The sequence below is a fragment of the Suncus etruscus genome, chromosome 7 (assembly GCF_024139225.1).
Source record: "Suncus etruscus isolate mSunEtr1 chromosome 7, mSunEtr1.pri.cur, whole genome shotgun sequence".
Taxonomy (NCBI): domain Eukaryota; kingdom Metazoa; phylum Chordata; class Mammalia; order Eulipotyphla; family Soricidae; genus Suncus; species Suncus etruscus.
In genome coordinates this window covers 6349119-6363496 of record NC_064854.1, presented here as the reverse complement: position 1 = coordinate 6363496, position 14378 = coordinate 6349119, and positions in this window count along the sequence as shown.

Here is a 14378-nt window from a genome sequence, read left to right as displayed (position 1 = left end):
TCCAGCCTCACATTAGGCTTTTCTAGTGAGTCTTTTTCTGCTCTGTTTGGGACATGATCTTAAGATACATGAAGCACCTGGTCTAGGTTTTAGGGTGCATGCCAAGTCCGGGACATCCTGTTTTTGATTTTAGGGTGCATGCTATATCCAGGACTTTTCAGTTTAGATCTTAAAGTGCATGCTATATTTGGGATACCCAAGTTTAGATCGTAGGGTACATGCCATATCAGGATACCCAGGTTTAGATCTTTGGAAGCATGCTTACTCAGGCCACCCCTGGCTGACCACTCATGCCACTTTATTCGTAAACGTCATCCTGGTCTGGACTCACAGTGTGAGGCCAAGTTCTACCTGTCCCCACCCTGCACGTGGGGGTTTGGAGACCATGAGGTTGGAGTTGCCTACACGCAGCTGAGCTAAAGACCACCATGAGGAAGATGCTGATAGCTGGTGCCTGTCCTTTCCATTTCATTCTGTTTGTTCTGGCTCTTTGGAGTGAGGTCATGTATTCTCTGGGGGCTGTCTGATGCCCCCTTTGATTGTTGGCTTTTTAGAATTATTTCTGGTTTTTGGGCCACAGCCCGTGACGCTCAGGGTTTACTGTTGGCTCTGCACTCAGAAATCACTCCTGGCTCAGGGACCATATGGGACACTGGGGATCGAACTACGGTCCATCCTGGTTCAGTCGCATGCAAGGCAAATGCCCTACCGCTGCGCCATCACTCTGGCACCGCTTGTTGACATTTTTGCCTGCACAGGGCCCTCTGGATCATCAGGACTAGCTCCCCATAGAGCAGCTGCACAATTTCCCTGTCCTGGTTTCAGATACAAAGCCAGCAGTTCACGCGCCAGCACTGCGGGTGGCACTTTGATGCTTGGTGGTGCCAGCATCGAAAAGGACTGTGCCCCCAAGGCTTGGCGGGTCCTAGCAGAGCCACTGTGAGTCTTGCAAACCCGCTATCAGGTGTCTCTCTAAGAAGTGTCTCATATCTGGGGAGTTGTTTACACTCCCACTGCATTCAAATCAATGAAAATTATCTGAGGGGGGAAATGTACCAACATGTTGAGTGTGTTGGTTACTGGGTGAGTGCCAGAGTCAGCATGATCTGCTGTGTTGTGGGTTGGTGGTTTGGCAGAAGCCAAAGGATCTGAGTGTGGTGATGGGAAGAGTCTGGTTGCAGCTGACCACAGTAGGAAAGGCTCGCAAAAGATCTTGGGAAGGACCTTCCTGAAAAGACAGGAACCACAACGGGGTGCTGGAAAGGCTGCTCGTAAGTTGGGGCACCTCCAGCTCTGCTCTCAGGGGCCTGCAGAGCACTCTTCCTTTGAGCATGCTCCAGAGACCTGTGGTGACAGAGTGCACCTGGCTTTATCAACACCAGATCTTCGTGGGATGAACAGCTTGTGGCACTGCATGGGCCTGGGGTCTCCCTAACTGTAGCTCTCCATTCTCATTGTGGGGTTCCTCTTCTAAGGCAGTTCCTCTGGGGGTCCCTTCCATTCTATCCCTAGGGCATCCCTCTTTGAGATTTCCTTGTCTTATAGGTCATTCCCTACTAGGGAATCACGCTACAGCTGCACTGGCCCTCTGTGATCCCCCTTAGTCCACTGGGGTCATTGCCTACTGGCTATCTCCTTAGCCAGGGGGGCAAGTCTCATGCATAGGGACACATCTGCCTAGTCCTTGGGGCTCCTTTTCAAATGAAGCCACTGAATGCTGCTTCCCTCAAGGGTCAGAGCAGGAAGGCTGACCATCCCCTGTTCTGGTTACCCTGGGAAGAAACTACCTTATCAGGCCTTGGGGGAGTTCTTAGGGGCCCGTGGAGGAGCTTTTTCTGGAGGACTAACTCATGACAGGTTCATCTTGATTGAAAACAACCAGAGTTACTTGAGGTGCTGGTGGGGAAGGTGGTGCAGGGGAGGAGTTTTGCCTGGTTTTTTGTTGTTGTTTATTTGTTTGTTTGATTTTGGTCCACACACAGCTCTGTGCTCAGAAATCGCTCCTACAGGCTAGTAGAGGAACCATATGGGATGCCAGGGATCTAATCCATGTGTGTTCAGGGTTTTTGCCCAGATCCAGATCCCAGACCTGGGTGTGAAGTTGGGTGCTGCCATCTCGTGTCCAGAAAGCATTACTGCACCTGTCAGTCAGCTTCCCTTTGAATGCTCAAAGCCAACAAAAAAGGATTTTCTTAAACAATTCTAGAGCTCTGAAAGTAAAATGAAGGCACAGGGCACAGAAAGGGACCCCGAGGCTTCCGTTCCTCCGGCTGGAGCTCAGGTGTGGCTGAATGTGGGACATGCACCCCCCCCCCCTTGGGCATTCCACTGCCACCAGAGGGGAAAGGTCATGGTTCAACTCCTTGACCTCACTCTAGGGCACCAAGTGGAGAGGGTAGAAGGGTCGAGCTTGCCCCTGTGTAGTGAGTGGGGTGCCCAGGTGGTCAGGAAGCTCATCGTCTTGTGCCCCAGGAACTTGCAGACTCCATCTGTAGATGATGGGGTGGGGAACCTGGGGGAGTCTGTGCTTCATGGGTGTCCCAAGTGGAGGCCTAAAGCCTGGATCTGTGACCCAAGATGCCTGGATGTTCTGAAACTCTTCCAGAACCCAGAAAAAAATCCCCATTCTTTGAAGACCATCTTTCCTCCTTAGAAAAATCTCACGCCTGGTTAGGCCCTTGACTTAAAATCACTAACTGTTTGCATAAATCCATGTTCGAGATGTTTACCATCACATATTTCAAAATCTCACTTACTTCAGATCAACAGAAACTGAGTGTGGGATGACAACAAGAATTATCATCTGTGACATTAATAAATGTCAGAATTACAGCTGGGGAAATGGCCTAACCCCCAGAAATGCATGTACCCTCATTGTCCTTAATTTGGGGGACATGTAGGGTTTCACTCAAGTGACTGTGAGCAGGGACAGCCCCCTCCCCTCCCAGCCCAGGGTCATCTGGTGGAACTGAGGGCTCTCATTCTGTCCCCACCCCCAGATTTTACCCATGGCCCCTGAATCAGCTGCTGTGTAATAGTTTGTTCTCAGAACCCTGGAGTGAGCCCCCAGGGCTTTGGCTGATGTGGACCTTAGAAAACAAAGGAGAGAAATGGTGCCTCATCTTGATGCCTTTGAGTTGATAGCCCTCATCCCATCTGTGACCATTTGGAGGTGAACCCCGGTCTCAGAGCCCAGGATAAGGGATCTGATTCCAGCCACAACCCAGTTGTGTCCCTTCTGGAAGCCCAAAACGTCAGGGTAAAAGGGTTGGCACCAAAAGGAAATGTTGGTACCTGGGCTCCAACCTTTGATGGGCTGTTGGAAGCTACCTTGTGACAGGGGGCAGGAAAACTTCTGTGACCAGAGACCAAGGGTCTTTTTTTTAAATATAAATTTTTATTTAAGTAACATGATCATAGTTGGGTTACAGTCATAACCAGAACACCCCCCTTCACCAGTGTAACATTACCCCCTCCCCCTTCCCATCCCCTGCCTGTATTCAAGACAGGCATTCTACTACAGTTATTTGTTTTTAAGTTCAGTAAGTTGTATTTTTTTCCCTTAAAGGATAAGAGTAAAAAAATATAGTAAAGGTGTGATAGTGGCAATCGCCGTTGTTTGCATAGGTCCAGAAAAATAGGGAAAATGGAAAAAATTCTTGACCTAATTACAAAAAGGCCTCACCCCAGAAGGTTATTGGCATAAGACTGACTCTGGGTTCCAGGCATACCAGTCCGTCTAACCCGAGTCATTCTCCGTGGTCCCGGTGAAACTTTTTCATGCTTTAGCTATTGTTGGTATCAGATTCTTATATTTAAAGACTCTGGATTCTGTGCATCTCTTTCATCGATGTCAAGCTGATGTGGAGCATCCTCTAGTTTCAGCATACCATTAAATGCGGAGCGATCTGCCCTGCATGCAGACTGTTGCTGAGTTTTCTAGGTGTTGGGAGCACTCTTTGGAGTAAGTCAATGCCAAAGCAGTGGTAGGTCTTCCCTGGTAGTGGCTTGGATCCTGGTAATGTTATAGACAATTGTGGTTGTTTCCATAGATGGTATCCATTGTTCAGGTGTGTGTGGGCGATGCCCATTCTTCTGAGGCCTGAGCCAAATCATTATGCCAATGTTCAGGGTAAAAGGCCTAATTACATTACCAAATTTGTGTTCTCATCTCTATTAGATAAGAACTTGTTTGAATATGTATTATTTTCCCATTTTAATGTGCCTATGCCAAAGAGAAGCAATGCCACAAGATATTGTTGGTGCATCTGGGGGCCGACGAATAAAGTCCAACATTCCCCGTAACTTAGTTCAAACATGAAATCTATACAGAGATACTCTTCTACCAGTATTGCTTATAAAGCAGATCTCAAAGGGGGGAAATCAAACAATCAAATAACAAATCCAGTGGGCAAAATTGTCACTATGTGAGGATGTTTGAAAATAGTTATAGATGTTAAGGGAATACATCTGAGATATACAACGGAGATACACTTGTCCCTTTTATGTTTCAGAAATAATCAAGAGGGAGGGTGTGTTTCCAAGACACCACTTTGGTCTGTGATTTGGACAAGCGAAGAGCACATGGAGCCATGTCCTCCCCTTGTTGCTTGCTTCCGACTCCCTGAGAGGCGTTTGCTTTCTAATTGCTGGAAGTTGAAAATTTAGTAGTCCCCTCCCAGCCCCTTGCAGGAACAAGGAAGCCTGGGGTCTCTTTTAAATTGCACCTTGTCGGAACCCCCACTTGCTGGGACTTGTTTTTGTTTTTGATTTTGGGCCACACTGGTGTCGCTCAGAGGTTAATCCTGGCTATGCACTCAGAAATAGCTCCAGGTTTGGGGGACTATATAGGAATTCGGGGTATCAAACCGTGGTTTTTCCTAGGCTAATTTGAGCAAGGCAGATGCCTTACTGCTTGTCCCACCCCTCTCTGGCCCCAAGAGAGGCCAAGGTTCTTTCAGCAGCTCTGATCATTCCACGAAGAACACTCATTGCGACCCTTCTATCCAGTCCCAACATGGTCAAATCAGCCTGTTGGTGTCCTTCTTGAATTCTGAATGTTTGCTCTTTCTGATGCAATGTCTCCCATTTTATGAGGAACCAAAAAATAACTCATCTTAGGCCCAGAGTAATAGCACAATGGGTAGGTCAGTTGCCTTGCACTTGGCTGACCGAAGTTCGATCCCCAGCATCCCATATATCCCCCACTCCTGCCAGGAGTAATTCAAGTAATTTCTGAGTGCAGAGCCAGGAGTAAGGCCTGCGTGTCACCAGGTATGGCCCCCAAACAAAGCAAAACAAACAAAAAATCCCACTCAACTTCTCTAATATCATTCATAAAATTCTTCAGTGTTGAGCTAAGGTTTCCAGAAATCTGAGCCTCCAGGCTAGTCCTCCAGGTCATGGGGCTCAGCCCTTCCAGGTGTGTTTTTATAGGGTGGGGCTCACCAGCAGTGAATAGCAGCCAAAGTCTGGGGACTCTCAGAACCTCAGCTGCTCCAACACCCACATGCTTCTCAGTAATAAGCCTAACCTGAGGCAAGAAGCAGCGCACAGGCCTCATCTTCCTACTGATTTGACACTGAGGAGATTCAGCGCACAGGCCTCATCTTCCTACTGATTTGACACTGAGGAGATTCCCATGGATGGTGGAGACACCCTGGGGGTTGAAAGTGTGCCCTCCATCCTCAGCAGATGCATGGAAGTTTATGCCTCTCTGGTCCTCCATGATGAGAGGACACACAGATCTGTTGTTGGGTCCAGTCCCAACATGGCCATCACAGCTCAGCCTGTGGATGTCCTCCCACAACTGCTGGAAGAATCCAACTGTTCTTTGTCCACTCCTTGTGTAGGAATTCCAGGGCCCAAGGTCCATCTTGATGAAACGGAGCCAAGCCTGTCCAGGTTCCCTTTAAGCCCAAACTTGTGTGCATGCAAGGACCTGCTCTTGGAACTCAGTGCCATTGGTTTTATGAGGCACCATAAATTGTCTCCAACATCCTCCTCATTGCAGTGTGAGGGCCCGGTGGTCTTGTCCAAGTGAAGGACTCAGTCTTGTGTGCCCTGAAAAGACAGTGGGATCCAACCTAGAACATTGCTATTTGGCAAATAGCAGCTTTGGAACATATCTGTACATCCAGGCGTTGTCCTGTGGAGCAACACAGGGCACAGTAAAGGGCCACCATCATTGAGAGAGTGACCAACTGTCCTTGTCCTTTAAATCCTGTGGCATTCAGGAGTCAGAGCAATAGTAGAGTGGGGATGGCGTTTGCCTTGCTTGTGGCCGACCCAGGTTCAACCTCTGCAATCCCATATGATCCCCTGGCACTGCTAGGAATGATTTCTGAGTGTAGAGCCAAGAGTCAGTCCTGGGCACCACCAGGTATGGCCCTCAAACCAAATAAATAAATTATAATAAATAAATACTGCAGCAGTGGCAGGAAAAGGGCATGTTAATGTGCGCGCACACACAAAATGTGGAGTGTTGCTTTTTAGGCACATTACAGGACTCACCTCTTTGTTAGCAGCCTTTGAAATCCTGTCCATGGCCTGAGAATCGAAATATAAATTGTGGAATTATAAGGATTTTTTCCTAGGCATGACATTACATCATGTCCTTATAATGACATTATATCAATCTCAAGATTCAACTTCTCTTTCCTTGATTGCTGGAACCTGACTCTGAAAAACAGGATAAAGTCCTCTCACTCTATCATTCCATCACCAGTTCTGGGAGGTTATTTCACATGTGTATTTCTGTGTTTGCATGTTCCTGTTCTGTTCATGCTGGTTTCTCCTCCAGCTGCCCAAGAGAAGCGCTTGCACAAGATGAAATATTAACAGGAAATTCTTCTTATTAATTCCAAAAGTTGTCTCTGTCTTGTAACATGTGGTATTTGTGGTTTCTAGATTACTCAGCTAAATATTGTCTTGTAATTGATGTTGTATTTATTTATTCATTATTTTTGTTTTTCGGGTCACAACCTGGCAGTGCTTAGGGGTTACTCCTGGCTTTGTGCTCAGGAATCACTCCTAGCAGGCTAGGGGTACCAGATGGGATGCTGGCAATTGATGCTGGCAGTCATGTGCAAGGCAAGAACTCCCCCCCCCCCTTGTGCTATTGCTCTTGCCCTAGTCATTTTTATTTTTAAGGCCAGCATTGACAGTAGCTCCCCAACAAACACCAGACTGAGGTGCTCCAGCTGTGCCCAGGAAGCTCACCTCTAGATCACCTCCTCCATCCTTGCCCTCATTTCTGGAAGGGGTGGTTTGTGGGTATATGACTATTGGAAGCAAAAGTGGCCAAGCTTAGAGCTGGGAAGGTTGGAGACATCCTTCATCCAGTCACTGTGGTTGTTTTTAATGTCTTTGGACACTTGTCACAGGGCCCTTGGGGTTGGCCTGGGCAGTAATGACCATGGGATCTGCCAACAGCAGCACTAGAGTCTTTCTGAGCTAAAGTCCGAAGTCTGGGGTGTCACAGATGGGCCCTGGGAGCAGTGGGAGTGACAGTGAAGAATGTGGATGGCTGGAGGCCCCATGGGCTCCTCTTCTTGGGACATCACAAGGTCTGTCCTGGGGTGGTCCTGGTGGACACATCTCTGCTTCAGCCTTCCACTGTAGACTCAGGGGTCCTCAAACATTTTAAACAGGGGGCCAGTTCATTGTCCCTCAGACTGTTGGAGGGCTGGACTACAGTAAAAAAAATGAACAAATTTCTATGCGCACTGTATACATCTTATTTTGAAGTGAAGAAACAAAATGGGAAAAAATACAATATGTGGCCCATAGATTGACACTGACCATAGTCTTGTTTCCACCCACATCGGGAAATTCATTTACCTACAACTTCCAAGCATGCAGGAAAATTGGTGGTGCAGGGTTCTGTGACTCTATTCTTCAGTGCTCTCTCCCCCAGGAACCATCAGGGTAAAAATGTCCATTTCTGGCTGGATGTTCTTCCAATAGAAAGGAAATCCCAAGATGAGTGGGACCCCCCCCCCCCCACTCACTTTTACTTAGGGCAGACAATACTAGGCTATATTCAGGGATCACTCCTGATGGGCCTGGGGGACCTTATAAGGTGCCGGGGGTGGGGGGTGGCGTATGCATGGTAAGTACCCACTAAGTATGAACTTTCTCTGGTCTCTGACCCTGAAATTCTCAGCCATGCCCAGCATCCTTCCTCCCATCACACACCCTAGTAGGCTCTTTTTTTGTTTGTTTTGGTTTGGGGCCACACCCAGTGAAGCTCAAGGGTTATTTCTGGCTATGTGCTCAGAAATCGCTCCTGGCTTGGGGGACCATACGGGATGCCTGGGGATCGAACTGCCGCACTGTCTGTCCTAAATTAATGCATGCAAGGAAGACATCCTACCACTTGTGCCATCGCTCTGCCCCCCCTCCCCAGTAGGCTCTTAAGTTGAATGAACAAATGAATAAATGAATGTGTACAACCACCCAAACATCATCTCTGTTATTTAAGGTACTGGGGGTTGCAGTGAGTCCCAGAACGAGGATCTCTAGTGTCTTCCTACTCTGCTTTTGCCCATGGGCATGGGGCCTCTAGATATGATCATTGAGATGTGATTCTAGGGATCAGGGTGCATCTGAACCCAAGAGACGAGCACTCCTACAACAGGAAGGGCATTTTGGACAAGAAAAGGGCCAGGGAGAGGGTCCCAGAGTGGTAGAAGCAGGGTGGTGGCTGGCAAACATGGGCAGGCAGGAGGGCATGGCCTGGGTCCAGGGCCTCCACCAAGCAGGAACACCCTGGCTGTGAAGGTTGAGCCTGGCCTGGCTTGCAATGGCACCAGACAGACTGGGGGAGGGTTCTCCCCACAACAAGCAACAAGCATGGGACTGTTATTCCAAAGCACATTTTTATGCATCCCCCATCTTTCTAGAAGGCCCCTCAGTGGGTGTAAGCTGTGTGTCAAACACAGAGGCTGATGGAATTTCGCAAACCAGAGACACCCCGGACACTCAATTCCACTTCTGAGGGTCAGGAAAGAGCAAGAATGTGCAGATGCACTGCCGGGCTGGAAGAGGGGAAGGAGAGGCCTTTGTAGGGCTCTGGAACCCCACCAAAAAAAACTGTGAGGGTAGAAGAGGAGGGCTGGAGAGACAGAGCTGAAAGGGAAAGAGCGTCCCCTCTTAGGGATCTTTTGCAGACCCTCAATATTCAGGAACATTCAACCTGACCTTCCTCCAAATTGTTCTTTGCTGCCCTATCCCCCACTGTTCGCCTGTGCTCATGACTTACCTCTGTCTCCATGAAAATGTGGATTGTGCTTTGGTCTGTGATACACCCCTATACCTGTGTGTTGGGGATCAATGATCAGTCCTTCCAAATCCACAGGCGCTGAGCTCTGGCTCATCTGTTGGAACACATCTGTCTCAGGTACTCACAAAGGGCTGAACAGCCTTTCCAACTGTAGCACAGAACCTTGGCTGTCTCCAGTCAGTTCTTTAGTCCCCTGGTCCCCTGATCCCCTGGAAAGGTACAGCCAAAGAATAAGCAGAATGACAGAGTAAAAGGTCTGGCTGCAGCTTTTTGGATAATAAATGGGATATCTACCACAAGGTTCTTGTGTTGAACTGAGAGCCTTGCGGTTGGCACTGCTTACAGCCAGAAGTCAGGGCATTTTAGGAATGGGAGCAGCCAGCCTGGTATGAATTCTGGAGGAAGATTGAGAAATGGTGCTGGAGGAAGCCAATTTGCAGGCTCAAAGATGTAGGGTGTGTGCTGCAGGCCAGAGAAGCTTGACTCGGCCATGGCAGGTGCCCTGAAGCATCTGTGGTGCAGTTCTCTTGTTTTGGTGGGTCTGTGAGCTGACCTGGGGTGCTATGGAGGTCCCACCAAAGCAGACAGAGACCTAGAATGGATTTAGGCAGCACTAGGCTTGCTTCCATAGGCCCACATCAGTGCTAGAAAGTCATGGTGTGGGGATCTTCAGCTGCTTTCATTCTTGACAACTGGGGAAGAACACTGTTCTAAAATTCTAACATCCAAATATTATACTTTTTCAACATGCCAATACTGCAATATTTGTACATCCCAATATTTCTATATTCCAACATCCCAATATTTTATTATTTTACATCCCATTATTCCAACATTTCAACACTACATCAACTACCCATCATTTTAACACACCAATATTTGAATACTAAAATACACTTATATCCAGTAATCTATCATCCCAATATTCCATTCTTCCAAAAAGTCAATATTCAAATATTTGAACATACCAATATTCTAACATATGAGTATTCCAATATTGGAACATTCTAATATTTTAATATTCTATCTTCTAGTATCCCACATCACAAGATTTCAATATTGCAGCAGTCCAATATTCTAATTACCCTACAACCCCCAAAAGCCAATATTTTAACATAAAATATGCCAATATTTAAAAAAATCCCAGTATTCCAATATTCCAACATCCCTATATTCTATTATTGCAACAGACCCATTTTCAACATCTCAATACTCCAATATTCTAACATCCCAATATACCAATATTCAAACATTCAGTATTATATTATTCCTATTGTCAACATTCAAAAATCCCAATATTCCTACTTCCCAATATTCTAATATACCTACACTCAAATATTCTAAGATTTCAATAATCCAACATATTAACATACTAGTATACCACATACCAACACCAAAATATTCTAATATCCCAATATTCTAATATTCCAACATTCCAAAATTCCATTGTTCCAACACAATTTTCCAATATAAAAACATACCAATAATCCAATATATTAACATTGAACGTATTAATATTCCAACATCTCAATATTTCAACACTTCAACATCCTTATGTATCCTATATATCAGAATATAACACATGAATATTAGTCTAAGATACCAATACTACAATAATCCAACAACCTAATATTCTAATATTCCAATATTCCAGTATTGCAAGATCCCAATAAATTAATATTGCAATCACAATTTTCAAATCCTCTAACATTCCAGATTTTCAGAATCCTAATATTACAATGATCTAACATCTGAATATTTCAATTATCCAAAATACCAATTTTCCAAAATTTTAATATCTCATAAATATTGCAACATCTCCAAATTCCAATATTCTAATACCCATTCCAACATCCCATGATTTGAACATCCCATTATTTCACTATTACAACATACCAATAATAAATTGGTATTATAATATTGTAACATACCAATATACCAACATGCTAATATATCAATATTAAAATATTGTAAACATCCCAAAATTACAATATACTAACACCCCAATATTCCAACATTCCAATATTGCAGGACAAACATCCCAACATTTCATTATCCTAATATTCTAATATAACCATATTCTAATATTGCAACATCCTACTATTCCAAGACCACATTATTTTATTATTCTAACATCCCAATATTCTAACATGCCTATTCTCCATCTTCTCAATATTCCAGTAATACAATATCTAATATCCCAATATTCTAATATCCCATTATTCCAGCATTTCAATATTCTAATACTTTAGCATTCCAAATTCCAATAGCCCAGTATTTTCATTTTTCTAATATACAACATTCCAATATTCCAACATCCCAGTACTCTATCATACTAATATTCCCATATTCCAACAATTCAATATTTAATATTCCAACATTCTAAATTCTAATAATTCAAAAATAACAGTGTAGCAAGCTCTGATTACACCAATATCACAATATCTGAATATTCTAAAAATACATATTTCAACATCCTAATATCTTTTTTTGGGGGGCCACACCCGGTGACACTCAGGGGTTACTCCTGGCCATGTGCTCAGAAGTCGCTCCTGGTTTGGGGGACCATATGGGACACGGAGGATCGAACCGAGGTCCGTCCTAGGCTAGCGCAGGCAAGGCATGCACCTTACCTCTAGTGCCACTGTGCCGGCCCCAACATCCTAATATCTTAATAGTCTAATAGTCCAGTATTCTAAATTTCCAAAATATCAATATCCTAAAACTCCAATATCCCAAAGTTTTAACATCCAATATTCCAACACTCTAACAATATTCTAATATTCCAACATTTCAATTATCCATAAGTCCAATATTCCTACAACCCATATCTAACATGACAACCTCACAGTATTTTAAATTCCAATATTCTAATACTGCAACATCCCAGCTTAAAAGATCCCAATAATTTTTTAATATCCCAATATTCCAAAAGTTTCTATATACATCTATCCCTACATCTTTAAATTCTCAAACACCAAATTCTCAATATTCTCAAAATGCATCATTGCTGTATTCCAAAAACCCTATTATCAATATTCCAACTTCCAATATACCAATATTCAAATATCCAAATATTTTGATATTCCAACACCCTAATATTTTATTGTTATAACAAACCACTATCTGGGTGGAGTAGGAAGCTACATGTTAGAATAATCACTCGTGGAAAAAACCCAAACCTTTAGAGGTCAGGGATTCTGAGAAAAGTTACAGATAAACTGAGGCTCTTAACACAAGTTATTGGAATATCTAGGTCTTTCAGGGAATTTTCTGGCTTGAGAGCCCTTGTATACATTCTCCTATCTGTTATTCTTCCCAGAGGAAGACAATCTCCAGAAATTATACTTAGAAATCTCTTCATTCCTCACATTCCCTTATGAAATTGTAAACCCCCGTAGGTTTAGTTAGGACTAAAGAATCTGTTTGCTATCTACTCTTCTTTCTATGACCAATGATTACTGAAAAATAAATATCCAATGAAGAGGACAGTCAGGACTCTCTGTCCAGTGCAGTTAGCCCTCTGACCCCCATGCTTTCTCTCTAGTGTCTATTTTGTTTTCTTAATCCTCATGGTGATTCTGTTTCAGACCTCTTTATCTGGAGCAGAGATCTGGCATCTTTATACTTTGGAATTTGTTAGCATAGGCCCTTTGACAATGGTGGGGCTTGCTCAGAACATTTGCCACTCCCATTCCATCCCTCAAAGGCCCCCATGCCTTTAAAAGATTAGGATCCAGATTATCTTTTTCCCAATAGATATCATGAGGAGCCCCCTATATTCCAGCTTGCAACAGACAGTATGGGGCACACACACCACAGGGAACAGATCTGTATGTTCAGATCTTTTCACCTCCTTTAAGATTCTGGGACTCATCACCCCCAATTTTATTACGGGTGCAGACTTTGGAGCTCAGGCATTCAAGTATGCAAGGGAGCTGTGCATCTTGAGCAGAGGAAACATTCAGGGGTTCCAGAGTTGGTAATGGGGCAAGGCGCTTGCTTTTCAGGCAGCCAGTTCCACCCCTGACATGAAACTGCTGGAAAAGTATCTGGAACCTTTTCAACAAAATGAAAAATAGACAGACAGAGTACTTTTCATCTGGTTATCTACAAAAATAGCCCTCAAAGTCCATTCCTAGAAGATTCCTATGTTTAAAGAAGTATCAGTCATAAGAGCAAAAAATTGGAAACAACCCAAGTTTATATCCAACTATGGATATAAATATTAGTACATATATCAATATGTGTACATATATGGACATGGATATATATGTGCCATGTGGAGAAAAATAAAGAGAATAAAGAATTCCATGCTGTGCAAAGGCCCAAGGCTGCCAGGGACCAGTGCTGCTCATAGGGGTCTGTGGGCCCGGGTAGGACCTGTGCCCATCCAGGAACACCAACATGTAGCCACCACCCACCCTGAATTGATAGAGAGAAGAGAGAAGTAGAAACCAAGTATACTTTTTATTCCTTCTGGAGTCTGAAGCTTGCCACTGCCACCCAGGAGTTTCAGACAGTGGGGGGATTTTCTTGTCAGAGGTGACAGGGGTGGGCCTGGGTTTAAGAAGAAAGAGAAAGGAATAGATTCAAAACAGACAGCATCTCTTAGTGCTTTATCTCTGTACCCCCACCCAGCAAGCTGGCATGCACTGCTCTGGTCATTATCCTAGGCTCCCCTGCAACAGTCCAAGTGTTTCTCTTTTATTCCTGGCATGAAAAGGGGGCATGTCTAAGGTAATGTTTGGGGCATGTTCAGGTTCAGCTGTCACTCAGTGGGGTTCTCCAAGGGGTGTGTCCAAGTCCAACTGCCATACATCAATAAAATTGACCTTTTATTTATTAATTAATTTTTTATTAGATGGAGTTATCCTCAATGGTCAGTGGAGTTCAGACAATGCCTATGGCATTGTTCCTTGGAAGCAATGCAATGTATATAAAATACTATTTTGCATATAAAATGGCAGAGAGACAATGGCTGATGTTTTCCTACACCAGTGCTTATAAAATGAGTCCCCATGTAATATAAAGTGTGACAATTATATGCATAGAAAATCAAGTCAGTGAACCAGGTAATACCCATAGGATT